General features: G+C 61.7%; 1 long non-coding RNA gene and 1 other non-coding gene across 2 annotated transcripts in view; both read left to right on the top strand.

Annotated features, from left to right (window-relative positions):
• Positions 1 to 515: 515 nt before the first annotated feature.
• TRNAR-GCG (transfer RNA arginine (anticodon GCG)) lies at positions 516 to 600 on the top strand. Its single transcript has one exon. It is a non-coding gene; the product is annotated as a tRNA-Arg (tRNA).
• A 14,660-nt stretch (positions 601 to 15,260) lies between these two features.
• The window catches only part of LOC147573307 (uncharacterized), a 31,723-nt gene continuing 29,849 nt past the window's right edge, over positions 15,261 to 17,134 (top strand). Inside the window, exon 1 of the long non-coding RNA XR_015244608.1 lies at positions 15,261 to 15,684. This is a non-coding gene — a long non-coding RNA (uncharacterized LOC147573307). The remainder of the gene's footprint in view (positions 15,685 to 17,134) is intronic.

Below are 17,134 nucleotides of genomic sequence, written 5' to 3'. Positions count from 1 at the left end.
CTCCCGGTCCACTGGAAGGGCAACGGAACGAGCGGGTTTTCCTCCCTGGTGTCCAGCGTGCGGCCGCCCAGAGTTTGCCTTCTGGAGCCCGGCTGGGCGGCCCTGTCACCCCTCGAGGTCGCCGCCCCCCTCGAGTCCCTGCCTTCCTGACTCCTGGCTCTGGCTGTTGCGGGGCTTCCCGGCGGCGGCCACACGCAGCACGGGTGAGCGACCCACGTGGATCCAGCTCCTGGCAGGCCAGCCAGGAGCGACCTGCGCTGTGGCGGTCCCGCGCCCGCGGCCCAGAGCCCCACTGTGGGCTCGCCTTCCAGCCCCCCGACTTTCCGAGCTCGGAACCCCTGGTGTCCTGAGCTCCGCCTTGGCCGGGAGCTGATACCCGTCAGATGGGGGAGCCGAGGCTTCCGTGTTCGGACCCGGGGACGGGTCAGTCTCCTAGTTTCTCTCTGAAAAGGAGGCATGTTTCCAAAGGATTTTCTTTGAGGTCGTGTCTGCTTAGAAAAAACGCCTAGAGGGGTGCCTGGGTGGCTCAGTCGGTTGGGCGTCTGACTGCGGCTCAGGTCATGATCTCACGGTCCGTGGGTTCGAGCCCCGCGTCGGGCTCCGTCCTGACAGCTCAGAGCCTGGAGCCCGTTTTGGATTCTGTGTCTCCCTCTCTCTCTGCCCCTCCCCTGTTCACACTCTGTCTCTGTCTCAAAAATAAACATAAAACAAAAAAAAAGAAAAAAGAAAGAAAAAATGCCTAGAAAATGATGCAGAAAACCATCCTGACCGTTTGCTTGAATTGCGCTGGTCATTCCTTTTTCTTCTGACTGGTGGTGACAGACAGCACACACACGTGTCTAGCGAGTGACGTAAAACAACATGTCTTTAATTCCAAATGCAACGGGCCCAGTGCAGGCAGCCTGGAAAGCACAGGGAAACACGAAGTTGGAGAGAAAAAAGAAGAAACAAACAAAACACGGGGTGGGGAATTAAAAAAAAAAAAACCCAAACAAAAAGAAAGTGAAAAAGAAAGTTGGACAGGAGTGGTCATGAAGCTTCCGGTGTTCCTGGAACTCCGCTTACTCCTGGTGTTGAACAGCCATAACATCTCAGAGCCCCTCGAAGCCACTGGAGCCTGCTGGAGGAAGAATTTCACTTTCTGGAAGCTTCTCCTGTGCTCCAGTTGCCTAGGGACCCAGGAGGCGGATTGGGGTGGATGGCCGCCCCATCTGGACCCGCTGGCAGGCTTTATATCCAGCGGCGCAGCTCGGGAGGGGGTTTGGGGGGTTCTAGAACCAACTGCCCGGGCTGGGGCCTCCCTCTCTCTGCCCCAGTTTTCTGCGTGGCCCTGAGGGGTCTGCTGACGTCACTGGGCCTCAGCCTGCTCACCTGTGAAATGGGATCCTAATGAGTGAGATGTCGCGGACAGAGTGCCGCACACACGGTGATGGCTGCTGTGACTTTAGACACACCCCGAGCCCTCATCTACTAAGAAACGGTTGCTTGAAGGGCACGCGTGGGAGGGATGCAGCCGATCCCTGGAGGAACCTCCCCGTCTTGTCCAGGGACCGTCAGTCGGTTAAGCACCCACATCCGACTCTTGATCTCAGCTCAGGTCTTGATCTCGGGTTGTGAGTTCAAGCCCCGCCGTGGGCGTGGAGCCTGCTTGCAAAGAATAATGAAGTGCCAGAACCCGGTTGCAGGAACAGCAGTGTGACCCCTCTCGGTGGCGGGCCTCTTGCCCTCACGCCGGTGGCTGTGCACGCTGGAGGTCCTCGTGAACGTGGCTCCAGCCCCGCTGCCCCTCGGTCCCTACACGCATGCCCGGCGTGCAGCGGGGACCCAGTGCATGCTGGGTGTGTAAAAGGAAGCGGAGGGCACGGACGGGACCGGTCAGCACAGGAGAAGGAGAAAAGGCAGGAACGTTTTCTGGTCCCGGAGCCCAGCGACGTCACCAAGGCCGGAGGGTCATGCCCGAGGTTCACACGGCACCAGCCCTGGGCGGGTTGGATGAGGGCACGGCTGCCTCTGACCTGGGGGTGCTTTGCCCCGGGACTCTGCTCTCAGTATTTGCTCGACTTCCCTTCATTTTCACTTTCCTTCTTCTCCCTGTGGTGCAAGGTGCAGAGGCCGGGCAGGGCCGTGGAGGTGGGAGAAGCTTCTGGAAGACGCCAGAGGCTGCCGGCCGGCAGCCTGGCTCCCCGGGGCGGGGCCCTGACCTCTCAGATGCTGCGATGGGCCGGAGGGTGTCTCCTCGAATTCTGCCTTCCCTTCCCGATGGCCAAGTGACGGCAGAGCAGGACGCGTGGGCGTGTGGGGGTGTCAGGGCCCCTTCCTGCCCGATGCACTCTTGCAGTACACCCCTTGCCAGCGGTCGACCTGCGGGGCTCAGGGAAGCTCCAGACAGTGTCTGGGGTCACTGGGGTCACCGTGGAGGCACAGGTGTGGCTGGCACAGCCCCACTCCATCCATCCCATCCATCGGAGGGGCTCTCCAAGCTCCTGAGACCCTTAGGGCCTCAAAGATCCCCAGGGAGGCAGCACCCCCTGCTGGCGGGTCGTGGCACCCCTTCCTCCAATTCCCCTGGCCCTGAAACTTTGGGGTATTTGCTCACCACCTAGTCCAGAAGCTACCTTTGGGGCTGCAGGGTGGACGTGTGGCCCAAGAAGTTCCTGCCCGGAGGTCCCTCAGGGGACAGGGATGGGGATGTGGAAGGCCGTGTGACGCGTGCGAGGGATCGGGGGTGGGCAGGGCTGTGCGGCCCCCACGCCGCGGGTCCCGCCAGCAGCACGGACGGGTTTAAAAACATCATGCCGAGTTTACAGAACGAACTGGAAAGAGAGTACAGCGCCATCCCCCGTGTTCTCCCGATGTCAGACGCACGGACAGACACGAAGTTGCCGCGGCCTTACGGTTTGGTCTTCTAACCTGAGAGAGTGGGAACGAACGTCGTGCCGCGCGGCCTTCCCCGTCCTGGTGTGTTTAGGGAGCCGAGAGCTGACGACCCTCAGCCACACCGAACAGCGCGGATGGTTCCCAAACGGACCATCTGGCCAAGCAAACCAGAAACAGTCCACACCACGACTGCACCCGTGCACGATCAAAGCAGGCAAGAGGGATCCCCATCACTGGAAGCTAGGCTGGGGTTACCCTGGGGGGGGCGAGCGGCGCCCGGGACGGGGCACCAGGGGCCTTCTGGGGGGTTCGCGTGGGATCTGCCGAGGCCTGGGTGCGTGATCTGCGCACTTTTGGCACCTGAGCTGTGCCGCTGTGCAAGTTGAGGGGTGCGGGCCCTTCAAGCCACCAGGGGGGCGTTTACAGAGCACCTGGGAGTGTGGGAGATGCCTGTGAGGTGCTGGAGAAGGGCCGGGGGCCGGGGGGGAGGCGACGAGACGGACAAGGCCCGGGGCTGCTTTCCTGCCCCCTGGGCATCCCTGCTGACAGCCGAGCCCCCTCCGGTCCCTGCCCAAGCCCCCCCTGCAGCCCTGTCCTGCTGGGGGCCCAGCCCTGCTTCCTAATTTCACACCACGAGCGAGCGAGATGCTGCAGAGAGAGACGACGACGCCCCCGGGGGTCTGAGCCCAGCAGGGTGGGAGCCCGGCCGGCCGGCGGGGGTGATGCTGGCCTGCAGGGTGGGGAAGCAAAGTCTGGTGGACGTGGGGGCTCAGAGCCTGCAGCATCAATTTACAACCTCAGCCGGGGCACTAAGAGCTACAGGCTCTCGTTCTGGCTCTGTCGCTGGGCCTCGGTTTCCCCCTTTCTTTTTTTTTTTTAAATTTTTTTTTCAATGTTTTTTATTTATTTTTGGGACAGAGAGAGACAGAGCATGAACGGGGGAGGGGCAGAGAGAGAGGGAGACACAGAATCGGAAACAGGCTCCAGGCTCCGAGCCATCAGCCCAGAGCCTGACGCGGGGCTCGAACTCACGGACCGCGAGATCGTGACCTGGCTGAAGTCGGACGCTTAACCGACTGCGCCACCCAGGCGCCCCGGTTTCCCCCTTTCTAAGGGGAGGCGGGACACCACGATGCCCCCCCCCCCCCCGCCGTGTGCCCACTGCCGGGCCCCGTCTTCACCTGTTAACTCTCTCACTCTAGGGGACCCATCCTGTGTCAAAAGCAGAAAAAGTCACATCACGGTTGCGTTTTCAGGAAAACTGAAAGCAGCAAACACTCGGGGCTTTGTGAGAGGAGCCGGCGGTGGTGCAGGCTGGCGGGACCCCGTCGTCACATCTGAGCCCGGGTGGAGGCCGAGCAGGCTCTGGGGCCAGGACGCACCGAGGGGAGGCTCTACATCACACGACACCATCTAAAAAGAAGTCATTTCTTGGGACGCACAGTCCCAAAATGCTTTCAGAACTCCCAGAACAAGCCAAAGACGTAAAAGGTTTTAAAAACCTCTGTGTGTGAACTCACCGATCGCGTTTATTCGCACCGGGAGAATTCTCCTTGTGCCGTCCGAACGGAGGAGAGGACGTCAAAAGTTTTCTCTGAAGTTCTTTTCTGTAGCCCGTAACCTCGCTGGCTCATGCTGGGCTGCTCAGAAGCTGCCCGCTATCCTTAAACGAGAGAGTTATTTCTGATCGTAGGTTTGTTCCAGAGGAAGGCGGGACCTGGCCTACTGCCCCCACCCCCACCCCCAGACAGTAGTTAACCTAGGAAAAATACTGGGGCTACGGGGAGCATGTCAGATGGGCTGTGCGAAAGGAACCCTGTCCGGTGTCCTCGGAACGCGAAGTGTCACGGCCCAAACGGGAGCACGGCGAACTCTCAGCTAAGAAAAGGCGGTAGGGAGGTCCGCAGCTGGGAGGGGAGTGAGCCTCTGAGCCGGGCATCCAAACACTCCGGAATGAGCAAGGGTATCCGAAGGGTCCGTGGCTTCCATGACCCGGGGGCCACGCGTGGGAAGCCTCACAGGAAAGCTGTTTGTCACCTCCCTGCAGAGCAGGTGGACGATGGTGGGCCCAGCGTGGTCCCCAGCCCAAGGGCGCCGGCCGGCCTTCGAGTGTCTTATCGCCCATACAAACATCAGCCGTGGCCATTAGGTCAAATCACTAAAAAGTCACACACGCGGACGGCCCTCCGCCCCCGGCCCCAAACACCGGGTGACGGCAGAGGTGACCGCTGGTGGCCGCGGTCCGAATTTGCACGGGCAGGCCTCGTTTATGCCTGTTTTGCTATCGTTGTAAGTGGCGCCTCCTTTGACACTCTGAGACGCCCCGGTCCCGTACTCGATTCGATAGCCACGCCGAATGGGGGCCGCCCAGCCCCTCCCGCCAGCCTGCCTGTCCGTCTGTCCTCCCCGGCAGATCTACTCTCTCAGGCGTCCACGTTTCGCTTTCCGGGGTCACTTACACGAGCGCCTCTGACGGGCTTCTCTCCCAGAGCCAAGTCCGGGGCCGCGATGAGGTTAGGTTTCAGTGCCTCTGTTGGCGGTTGAGAGCCTGCCGCCTTCCCTGCTCGCTTCCAGGAAGCTCGGAAGGAAGGTCGGTGCCCAGACGTGGAGCTTTGGTTGGCCGAGCTGTTCCGAGCCTTCGCCTTTTCATTAAAGGGTTATGTGTCATTCCTTGGACGGCTCTTGGCCTCCGGTGGCTGCTTTGGGGGCTCTAACCACTTAGCCATCAAAGCTGCTCTTTCTTGAGAAGCCGGTTCCAGGCCTCCCTGCGTGTGACTCGTCAAGGATGCACAGTGAATGTAGTTTTGGGATGGGGGTGTGGGGGGTGGGGACCGGGTCTCCCCCTCCGCCTGGAGCACACACGCCTGCGAGCAGCAGTTGGGAGCGGGCTCTGGGACAAGCAGCCCCAAAGGGCGAGCGTGTGGTCCCCGAACCCCTGTGCCAAAGCGTCCTGCACCTCCTTCGCCCCAAACCCCACATGATGGGCGCTTTACTGTCCCCGTTTTATGGAGGAGAAAGTGAAGACATGGTTGGAGAGGAAGGCCGGCCATGCTTTCCACGCAGCGAGCCGGAGGAAGAACCAGGCTTTGCCCCTGAGACCGCTGGTGTCAAAGGTCACGTTCCTAGTGTGGCGACGCTCACGGCCACTGGGAGTTGTGACACCCGTCACGGTCCCCACTGTGCGGGTGCAGACTATGGACTTGGAGAGACGCACCTGTCCAAGGTCCCAGGGGCAGGCCCGGGACTGGACTTGGAGAGGCCACATGACATGCTCACATGACGGGCAAGCTCTCTGGGGGACGTTGCGGGCACGTTCCTGACCTTTTGGAACCGATGTCACGGGATGAAAACACCATCTGGGCTGTCGCTGTGACATCCTGCTAACCCCCCCCCTCCCCCCCCCCCCCCCCCCCGGCATCAAAGTGTGGTCTGGCAGGTCCTGTGCTTCTCCGTATGTGCGAGTCACCGAAGCGTTCCTGGGCGTTCCTCCCAGAGATGCCATGCTCTGTGGACCCTGACGGGAGAGGGAACAGACCCGGCCAGGTGTGTGTGTGTGTGTGTGTGTGTGTGTGGACAGCAGGACCACGTGTGGTCAAACACGTCACGTGCTGGCCGCAAGGAGGGGTCCTGCTTCTCACCTGTGGCCAGATCTGCCCTGTGGCCTCACACACCTTCCCAGGGTTGGGCGCTGGACTTCTCGGGGCCCCAGAGCACGGCGATCCCCTGTCCCCTGGGCCTCCCCTGGACTGCGCCCGAAAGTTGTTCGACACGAAGCAGAAAGTACGTTTGTTCTTTGTTGGAAACGGCACCCGCTGTCATGGAGCAGAGTCAAAGCGAAATATCGAGCCCGGCCAGAGAGCCCTCGGATGTTCCTGTTTTGTTCTGGGTCATTCGTTGGGGAACGCTGGAGGGTCGGTTCCAGTTTGCGTTGGGGGACTTGATGTTTACTCCTGTTTTCTCCTTTGTGGCTTTATTGAAACACACACACCTACACACGCAGATTTGGGTGTTATTCCTTCCGGGATTTCGTAAGTGGAGGCTGTGGCTCTCCGGTCTGTTTATTCGCTCAACAAACACTTAGGGGGACTGAGTGCCGGATAAGTATCTGGGTGGTGGGCATGTTTCCACCAAGGGGGCTCGGCAGACGCCGAAGCCGGGACTCTCAGGAGGCTGCTTGTTGGACGGTGTCAGGGTTATAACCTCTTGGCCGCCCCGCCCCCAGCGCCAGCTTTCCTCTGGCTGCCTTACTTCTACTGCTGCCTTCCAGAAATTTCTACCAGCCTGCATGATCTGCTGGCCGCATGACCGTACACATCCCCAAACTAAGGTCGGCGTCCCCCGCCCGCTGCCCCCACCACCTCGTTGTTCCTTTGCTTTTTCTATTAGTGGTGCCAGCGGGTGCCCCCCGCCCCCGCCAGCCTGACGGAATGTGAGAAATGCCCGTCTTCGGCCTCGGTGCCAGCTCTTCCGTCCCAGCCTTTCCCTCCCTCAGCCCGAGTCTCGGTTCAGACCCTGTCACGGCCCTGGCTCTGTCTTCTATCCGCTTTGGGCACATCAGAGGATGTGTTGCAGTTTCATGGGCTTTCTTTACAAGCTCTGTTAGCAGGTGTTCATAGAGGCTGGTTATGTTTTCCCAACGAATCGACCCCTTTAGTTAGGAGATGTCCGTCTATCACCGGCCGTGTTGTTCCCATAAAATCTCCTCTGTCTGACGTTTACAAAGCCGCCCCTGCTTTCTCTGACTGGGGTTGGCACGGTGTCTCTCCCGAAGTCGCCCCTCCCCTGCCTTTACGCTTAGCCCATTTACAGCGGGTTTCTCGCAGGCAGGACCTAGCATCGGACGCGGCTGCTTCTAAACATTCTTGAGTTTTGTTCTGAGGACCGGGGAAGCTTCCCGGAAACCCCAGGGTCGTCGCTGTCCCAAAGCACAGACACCGAACCCTTACTCGGTTCTCCCAGGGGCCATCACGTCCTCCTGACAGTCCTGAAAAGTTGAGGCCGAGCGCCACAATTAAGACCCGGGAAAGCGGAGTCTTGACCCCTGTTGCTTCACGGCCGGTGTGGAGAGGAGACACCTGTGCGGGTAACCTTCCCACCCCGTCACCCCGGTTCATATCCACGTGCCTTGGTTTCTCTCTCTGCAAAACGGGGAAGCGAATAGTGTCTACCTTACAGGATCACGGCAGGGATGCAACGAGCTCTCGTACGTAAACCTTTCACACCACACCCAGCACACAGCGAGGGCTCCATAAAGTGGGCGTTGTTAATATAATTATAACGATTACAGTTTGTTCAGCTTCCCGCAGCAGCTCTGGAGGCGGGAATTCTCATCTCCGCTTGACGGAGGCGGGAGGGACGACACGGTGTCCCCCGATGACAGCCAAGGAGAGGGGCTCTGGCGAAGGGCTGGCCTCTCTCCTGCACGCCTCGCTCACGGTCACGTTGCGGGGCGCTCCACGTGAGCTGGGCCCGGAGACCCGCTGCAGGCTGGCCGATGGGACCTGACTGCAGGGAGACCTTCCGGGAAGCCGGGTTCTGGCTCTCAAACCACAGGCGCAGCAGGAATCCGGGTCCGCAGCCTCCCACACCTGCAGGGGAGCTCCGGCCCTCAGCTACCTCCGGAGCTCACCCCCATCCTTGGAGTTACGTACAGTTAACCAGGGCCGGGGCTTATTAGGTGCTGACGCTTCTCATGACAAGTCCCTGCAGGAGGCTGGTTCCACAGACGGGGCAGCTGGGGCAGAGGGGTTCGGTAGCCTGGGCAAGCTCACTTGAGGAGACGCAGTACCGCCCAGATCTGAGCACTGGGGGTCTGGCGCTGGAGCCCCACTTCACGTGTGAGGACGCTGACGCCCAGACGAGGGAAGTCCCTGTCCCAGACCACGGAGCGGGCTCACGTCAGAGCCGATGCTGTGGCCGTGAGAGCGCCTGGCCCTGCCGTGGGGTGGGGGGGATCTGTCTGAAACGACCCAAGTCTGGGGGCTCGCTTACGGGTCAGTGACTCTTGGAGGACAGAGGTCAGGGGTTCTCATCTTTAAAGCTGAGCATCTGGTAAGTGTCGAGCACACGGGAGGCCTCCCTGGGGCAGCGGTTAGGGCCCTGGGCTGGGACCTGACCTCTCCGTTCCCGGGGGGCAGCGTCAGCTCCCCGAGTGTCAGATGGCCCATCTGTAAATGGGGACGTCGCACCATGTCCTTTAGGATGGAACGTGGTCACGGGGAGAAGAACACGGCTCAGAGTTTAGGGCCACCAAGATCAGAGTCAACAACGCGGGGCACCTTCCGGCTTCCCCGAACTTCGCGGGAGTCTGTGTTCGCGTCCCTGAGTTGTGGCTCCTGCCCCCCTTTCCTCACGGTCCGTGTCCCCTCCCTGGGGCAGGTGGGCTCAGCGCTGCCCCGGCCAGGTGCGCCGTGATGGAGAGCTGCCTCCATTTCATTAGTAAAGATGAAGCAAAACAAAACAAATACTGAGGTCTCCTGACCATTTCCCCTTTCAAAGGTGGAGAACAGCACATCAAAACCAGAAGGTGAACCAAAAAGTTGCTGGTGGGTTCTAGAAAACTGACCACAAAGATGAGGAAGAATGGGCTGAGTTATATAAGAAGTTGGTTTCAATGTGCTTCTGGTCTGGGGTGCGTGCTCCCCGACGAGAGTCACGGCCATCGTCCTTCTCCCCACAGCACCTGGGCCTGCTCCCGTCATGCCCCGGGGCCACGGTTTGGCTAAGGGCTCTCCCAGCGCCAACGCCCCCGAGCGTGTGTTTTCTGAACACGCTTCTGAAGTTTCCGACAGGATGACAAGGCTTCAGAGTGTTTCCTTGAGAAAGTGCTGGAGCCTTGGCTCCTGCCCACGCGGGGAAAAGGGGCCCGTCCCCCGCCTTGAGTACCCCCCGGACTGTTCCGGCCCTACTATGTGCATCGGGCCCCTCCAGGAGGCAGACCCCAGGCAGGACGAGCCGAGAAGGAGATCTATGGGGGGGCAGGCGCCCATAATACGCCCAAGCGCTAGCTGCTCCATGAAGAAAGAAATCACAGGGGCGCCTGGGGGGCTCCGTCGGCTGAGCATCCGACTTCGGCTCAGGTCATGATCTCACGGTTTGTGAGTTCGAGCCCCGCGTCGGGCTCTGTGCTGACAGCTCGGAGCCCGGAGCCTGCTTTGAATTCTGTCTCCCTCTCTCTCTGCCCCTCCCCTGCTTGTGCTCTGTCTCTCTCAAAAAAGAAAGAAGGAAGGAAGGAAGGAAGGAAGGAAGGAAGGAAGGAAGGAAGGAAAGAAAGAGAAAGAAAGAAAGAAAGAAAGAAAAAGAAGTCACACTGTCCCTCCACTTGGGTGGGAAGTGAGGTCCCTTTTCCTGGATGCTTTGTTACTGCACAGGATTCGTCATCGCCACGGGCCCCCGGGGGTGCTCTAAGCTGGCAGGGGTGACACGCCTTGCCACCGCTGAGCAGACGGACACCAACCCGTGAATCTGGTGCCGGCCTTCTCCCCCTCAAACCTGCACCCGGGTTAGTCCCCACGCTAAAGACACCACGTGCACGTCTCCGGGTTCCCTAAGCCCGGACCTGGTGAATGGGGTCATTTACGGGCTGTGGCGGAGCGGCTGGGCGTCAGCCTCCCCCCCCCCCCCCGTCCCGGGCGCGGGGCCTCGACGGGAGATCCGGCCTCCTGCTGCACCTTCCCTTTGGTGGGGAAAGACTCAGTATGCGCAAGCCGAACCCTGAACCCTGACGGTAGAAAGCGTACAGCGGTGACGGGGGTGGGCCACCGAGAGTCCCCAAGAAGTGGAAGGGGTTCTGTCGCGGAAAGCCACCAGGAGGGGCCGGGCAGGCCACGGGGACCGAGTGGCCCCTGCCCGGTGGCCACGATGCCGGGACCCCTGGAAACTTCCGTCCTACGGATTGTCTGCGCTCAGCGGTTTCTGGAGACGCCCCTGCCCCGTGCCCCTGCTGTTTCCTGGGCGCCGTGCTGGGCGAGGTGTGAAGAGCCCCAAGTGCCCGCCACTGCCCTGCGAGGGCGGCCGGAAGGGTGGCTACGGACAGCGGAGAAGTCGTCCCGGCGTGCGGCATGGCGCTCAGCCACCCCGCCCGGGGGATGGCTCGGTCTCCGGGGTGCGGGAACCGGGGGCCTTGCTCTCCACCGTGCCCTCCCACGTCCTGGGGGAGTCCCCAGACAGGGCACGCGGCCAGGAACCACCTGGAGCTGCGTGTGGGAGGAGAGGGGGCCCCGGGCGGGGCCGGGACACCTGTGTCTGCCTTCCCTTTGCTGCCCCCAGCTGCGGGGCCGGGGCTAGGCCCTTCCCCTCCCGGTGTCTCAGTTTCTCCATCTGTAGAGTGGGGATTTGCCCATCTGGCCAGGTGGGCGTGCAATGTGGTAGCCACGTGTGAGTCTGAACTGAGATCGCCCCCAAGTCTGAAATCCGCAGCTGATTTCCAAAACTTCGTAGAGAAGACTGACTTAAAACGCCCTGCTAGTAAATGTTTCCATGCCGGGTTACGTGTTAAAAGGATAACATTTTGGATATATCGGGGGGCATAGGACAGACTGTTAAAATTAATTTATTTGTCTCTTTTTACCTCGGTCACGGTGACCCACAGAGACTTTTAACTGACGGCCCTGCCCTTACGCGGTCGTCTAGGTTGCGGGCTGCACGGTGGAACCGTCTGGGACGTTCACCAACCGCTGACCCATCCCTGGAGGCTCTCCTTCAACCTTCCCGGGGCGCGGGCCGGGGGCTCGGGGTCTTCCAAGCTCCAGGGGAGCCTCCCCTGATGTCTGGAGAGCCCCGCGGTAGAGTGATTTGCAAGTTTCTACGGCGGGTGACCTTACAACCCCAGTGACGACGGTGGGGGGACGCCGAGTGCAGCTCATGGAGGCCACCGTGGCTTAGGAGTACAGGCCCCTGGAGCTGGGGTGGGGGGTGGGCAGAGGCCTCGGGAGGCTGAGAAAAGTGACGAGATGGCCGAGGCACGTGGGGCGGGGCTGGCGTGAGTGCCAGTAAGGGGCAACGATCACGGCTTATGTCATTAGCCCGACTTTGCTCTGTGCCTTTCTAAATCGGCTGTGTGTCGCTCCTAAGCGAAGGGCTTAGGGGGCCCCGTGGGGCGGGGGTGGGACAGCGGGAGAAGTAATCAGGTTCTCAGGAGCTGTGATGTTCGGAGGGTGGACTGAGGTAATCCTGGGGATTCTGACCCCTGCCCTGATCACAAGCGGGTCAGCGGGGACAGTACAGGGCCTCTGACCGTAGTCGGGATTGCCCCTCAGTTCCGCTCAAGGAGACCAAGGCTGTTATTTCGGGGGAGAGCTAATCCCAGTTTTGCAACCAGATAATCGCCCTTCAGAGGGAGCCTCGGTCCGGCGTCTTCGGAAACAGCTCCAGAGGCATGGAGGGACTGGGCTTCGTCTTCACACACCGGGATGGTTACTCCCCGGATTCTCACGCTCTCTCTCCTTCCTACCTGGGAAGCACGTGAATGCAGGGCCCTGAGCGCGCCTTCTCAGCACGTGGCTCGCCGACCTGACGTGACATAACCCGGAGGAGAGGCGACCTCAGCCGGGCCGCTCTCACCGCACGTCCTCGGGCAGGGGAGCCCTTTGAGCCTCAGTCTCCTCGTTACAGATGAGGTTTATACTATGCGGATCCAGATGTGAGAGGGGCTCTTGGGAGACCCGCCAGGGATGGATGAGGGCTTCTGAGCTTGTATCCCCCGCGTTAGTTGTCCCCGTGAAAAGACAGTGTGTGTATCCATACGTGCTCAATTGATAGGAAAGAGTGGAAAACAAAAATAGATGACAACTACGCGTAATCAGAGGAGCTTTAGGCAGCCGGCGGTGAGGACGAGGTGTCTGTACCCGTGCCTAGGCTCCCTCACTGCACCGTGGGCCGGGGCGGGCAGCCCTCCGCGTAGGTCGCCGGTGGCTCTAGGTGGGAGCTTCCTGGCTGCACGCAGGGGGTGGCGGAACCCGCGGAAGGAGACGGTGTCCGTTACAGACAGGCCAGCCGCGGGCTGCGCGGCGCTAGGAACCGCCTTTGAATTTTTTTTTTTTTTCAACGTTTATTTATTTTTGGGACAGAGAGAGACAGAGCATGAACGGGGGAGGGGCAGAGAGAGAGGGAGACACAGAATCGGAAACAGTCTCCAGCTCCGAGCCATCAGCCTAGAGCCTGACGCGGGGCTCGAACTCACGGACCGCGAGATCGTGACCTGGCTGAAGTCGGACGCTTAACCGACTGCGCCACCCAGGCGCCCCTGGAACCTCCTTTGATTTACCGAAGCAGCGGGTAGCATGCTGGTGTGACGCAGAAGGGGCCCCTGCGTGACTACGTAGAAACCCACCTCCCGGGCAGCTCCCTTGCGCCCCACACCTTGACCCGCTGTGGACTCGGGGGAGTCCCAGCTGGAGTGAGCCGTCAGGAGGTTTATTAACTTGCCTCGCTAGAGGGTCCGAGAGAGGGAAGCTCCAGGCTCAGCTCCGTTTTTAGCATTACCGTCCTCATCATGTTTGCCTTGGGGATCTCACCGGCCCAAGGTGGCTGCCACAGTTCCGGACCTCACACGTAGGCACAGAACCCTCCAGTCACACAGTGTGACAACACTGCCTCGCGTTTCCTAATGTCTTAAGGACGTCAGTGGACGTCTTGTGAACTATCCAGGCCGGGGGTGGGGACTCAGAGGCCACGAGGGTGCGACAGACAGCCCTGCCTTGCGGACGGGGGGGAGGGCGGAATCTGGAGCTCACAGAAGCGAAGGGCACTGCCGAGGCCACGGCCACTTGGGGCCACAGGTGGGATGCTTGGGGCCCAGGAGGGACCCGTGGTACGGGGACCGAGGTCTCCTGCCTCCCGTGTTAACAAAAGTACTTTTCCCTGAACACTGCCGACTGGTGTCACGTCCCGTGAGGCTCTCCCCGGAGCCGCCAGGTAAAACTCGCTGTTTGGGGCTCGCTGGAGGGCGCGAGGCTGTGTCTCTGGGGCGCTGGCTCCCCCTAGTGGCCAAAACGAAGAATTGCACGGTGCTCCTTCGGGGTTCGCAGGGATTCCCTGAGCCCAGGAAACCCCCGACCCGCTCGCCAAAAGGCAGAGCCCCAGCGCCTCTTCCTCCGGGATTCGGATTCCGCAGGTGCGAGGCAGCACCTGGAGATGCGCATTGTAACAAGCGTCCGGGGTGACGTCGATGCCGCCGGTCCCCTGGCCACGCTTCGAGATCCACGGCCCCCCAGCAGTTCGGGGTCTGGGAAAGCCCACTGAACGCACGTGGAGTCTGAAGACCGGGCTGCTAGCCTTGCTGTGTGACCTCGGGCAAGGCACATTCCCGCTCTGGGCCTCTGTGCTCTCTCATCCGTAAAGACCAGAGGGTCGGACTAGCCAGCGGGCCACGCGATTCGGAGCGTGAGCACGTGTGTGGCTTCACCCACGTGATGGCGGCCCGGTGCAGGCCCCCCGGCGGCACACGCTGTGCCACTCGGTCTGTATCAAGTTCAGCAACAGGCAGAAGAAAGCTGTGCTGGTTGGAAGTCAGGAGAACGGCTGCCCTTTTGGACGTGGGGGGACGGGGTGCCCACGAGGGGAGGCGCCCAGGAGGGGAGGCGGAGGGCGTTCCGGCGGGGGACGCTCTGCTTCTCTCTGGGTGCTGTTCGCGTGGGCCGCTCCGCACCACGGACCTGGGCACTTTGTGTGTGTTTGTTAGGAAGGGTTGGGAGGGCGTGAGGTCTCGGGGCCGCTCTGGCTCGGGGTCCCAGCCCAGCTGCCTCTTGCCGCTGGGCTCAGCGCCCGGGAAGGGTCCCCGCAGGGAAGGGGAGCTCTTTGCCTGGGGTTTGGCGCGCGGGTTCTGAGGTCACGCCAAGAGGCGGCTGGTGGAGGATGCAGAGATGGGTTAAGGGCTCAACTTCCCCGCAGGGAAGACGTGGTCTGACTCGGGCTCCCCAGGGGGTTGCCTGGGCAACCGGCTGTTGTCAGAAAAACAGAACAATGTGAGAAGGCGCAGAGTCACAGAAGAAAAGACCCTCGGGGGAACTCACGCACCCAGAAGAATTAAGAGGAAGCGGTCGGGGCCTCTGGACGCGCTTCCCCAAAGTGCGGCCCGCCTCCCGGCCACCCCGGGACGTGTCGCATGAATCGGAGGTTTGCAGATCAAATATCCTTTCTCGTTGACAGATCCCATGATCCCAGAGCCGGAGTTCCAAAGACGAATCGTGGGGGCTGCCCAGCTTCCCCGGGTTTTGAGGTCAGATGTGGCCAAGTTACATTCTATAATCACCTGCATTCAACTGGTCCTTATCTGCCCCAGGCCCAGTACTGCCTCTTAAAGACCTCCTCCCCCCACCCCCCACCCCCGTCATTGTCAGGGGGGTCAAGGCACCCCCCCCCCCCCCACAGGAGACGCAGCCTCTCCGAGGATAGCAGGCCCCCGGGACACACGCACGCTGCCCACCATGGTGATCTGGAATTGTGAAGCAGAGGTGTGCCCCCTTGGGGCGTGGCTCCAGCTGACGACTCCCGCAAAGGCCCGAGTACAGGGTCCGTCCCGGGTGGCAGAAGAACCAGGCCTCCGCGCCAGGCGGGTGCGTGCTCGGACCCTGCTTCTGCCCAAGGGTCCGTGCGGACCCCGGGCGAGCGGACCCCCTCCCCCCGCCCCAGCCTCCCAAGGTGGACCCCGGACAGGGACCCACGCGGCGTGCGAGGGCGTGGCGCACACACGGCGTTCGGAGAACCACCGTGCTCCGCGGCCTCCCCCTACGGAGGAGTTCTGGGCCCGCCTCCGCCTTCCCTGCCCAGCCCGCCGTCGGCCGGTTCCCACTGCGCGTCCTGGAGCTGGTACGTTGAAGATGTCCTGGGGGGGGGGGGGGGGGGGGGCCGGCACTGGGAAGGCCGCCGGCCGGATGGGCTCCCTGCGACCGCCCTTCTCGTCGCCACCGCGTCGGGTGGACACGCCCCGGGCTAGGGGAGCTCACGTGGCAGACAGCGCGCGAGGGAGAAACCGCGGACTGTTTTTGCGCACGGAAACCAGGGGCTCCCAGAACGGGGCGTCTTCTGCTGGGGCCACACGGCGAGTGGGGGGCAGAGGACCGTTGGAGCCCGGGCCTCCCGGTGTCCAGAGTCCCTGTTCCATCCCCGGAGCGCTGAAGATCGGCGTCCCCGGCCTGCCCGGTCTTGTCCTGCTCGTCCGTCCCCCGCCATGTGTCTCCACAGGGTTTCCTGTTTTCTCTGTTACCCATTCGCTCCCTCCCCGTTAAACAAGGGGAAGCGCAGGCCGCGTGTGGCGCCCGGTGGGGGGTGGGGGTGGGGGTGGCCCGCGACACTGACCGGAGGGGCTCAGTCTTGGAGCACGGGGCTGCGGGGCCCGGGGACCCGACGCACACGCACGGCGTGGGGAAGCTTCTCGCGCACGTGACGGGGCAGCACCCCGATCCTCTCCACTCTGCGCGGGGCAGCGTCTACACCGGCTGCCAATACTGGGAGGAGCCTGCAGGGGGCGCAGTGTGGCCCTGCAGGGCCCGGGGTCTTTCCAAGAAGCAGAGCTGGGGGGGCGGGGGGGACCGGTCACCTTGCCCCAGGCCTGGCCGCGTGGGGCATCTCTTGCGGCGTTCATGAGCTTCGGACCCGCTTTTAGAGGAGGAAGGCAGGTTTGGAAAACACAAGTCAAACCGCAAAGCCTCGGCTGTGCAGTCTCGCACCATCACCACAGCCCTTCCCTGAGGTTATTATTAGGTCCTACCCTGATATTAATAACAATAAAGCGATCTCAGGCACGTGCCAGGCGCAGCAGCGGCTCACGGAGTCCGAAGGGTGACCCTTTGAAGGACGCCCCTTTGCCCGTCCTGTTTGACGGAGGCAGGAGCACCACCGGAGTCAGGATTCGAACCCAGGCGGCCGAACGGCATAGACCACACCAGAATTCTTCTGGTCCCTCCAGCAATGACAGCTGAGTCCCTTTCATCTCCGGGTTCTGACTGAGCTTCCGGGACCCTGACATGGTCGACATCACACGCTGACAGCTCTGTGAACCTTCAGGGCCCCCCCGAGGCTGGGGCTTTATGTAGCTTCCAGACCGGCCTGGCCCTTCTGGAATCTTCTGACCCTGCGCATGAGGTCAGGGTGCCAACTCCCCCCTCTCCCCCCGGAGCCTCCTGGGAGAAGTGCTCTGGGCTGGTACATCTGTCGGCTGTGGACAAAATGTGAGCTCTGGGCCATTTGAAAGCCATGTGGGGCTCCAGCTGTCGGGACTAGCCCGGAGGAGAGGGTGGGGACGGGAGGCCTGGTCCTT

Source organism: Puma concolor, chromosome E2, assembly GCF_028749965.1.
Source record: "Puma concolor isolate L17-30 chromosome E2, mPumCon1.1.hap2, whole genome shotgun sequence".
Taxonomy (NCBI): Eukaryota; Metazoa; Chordata; class Mammalia; order Carnivora; family Felidae; genus Puma; species Puma concolor.
Note: the sequence above shows the minus strand (reverse complement) of the source record. Positions and strands in the feature narration are given on the sequence as shown.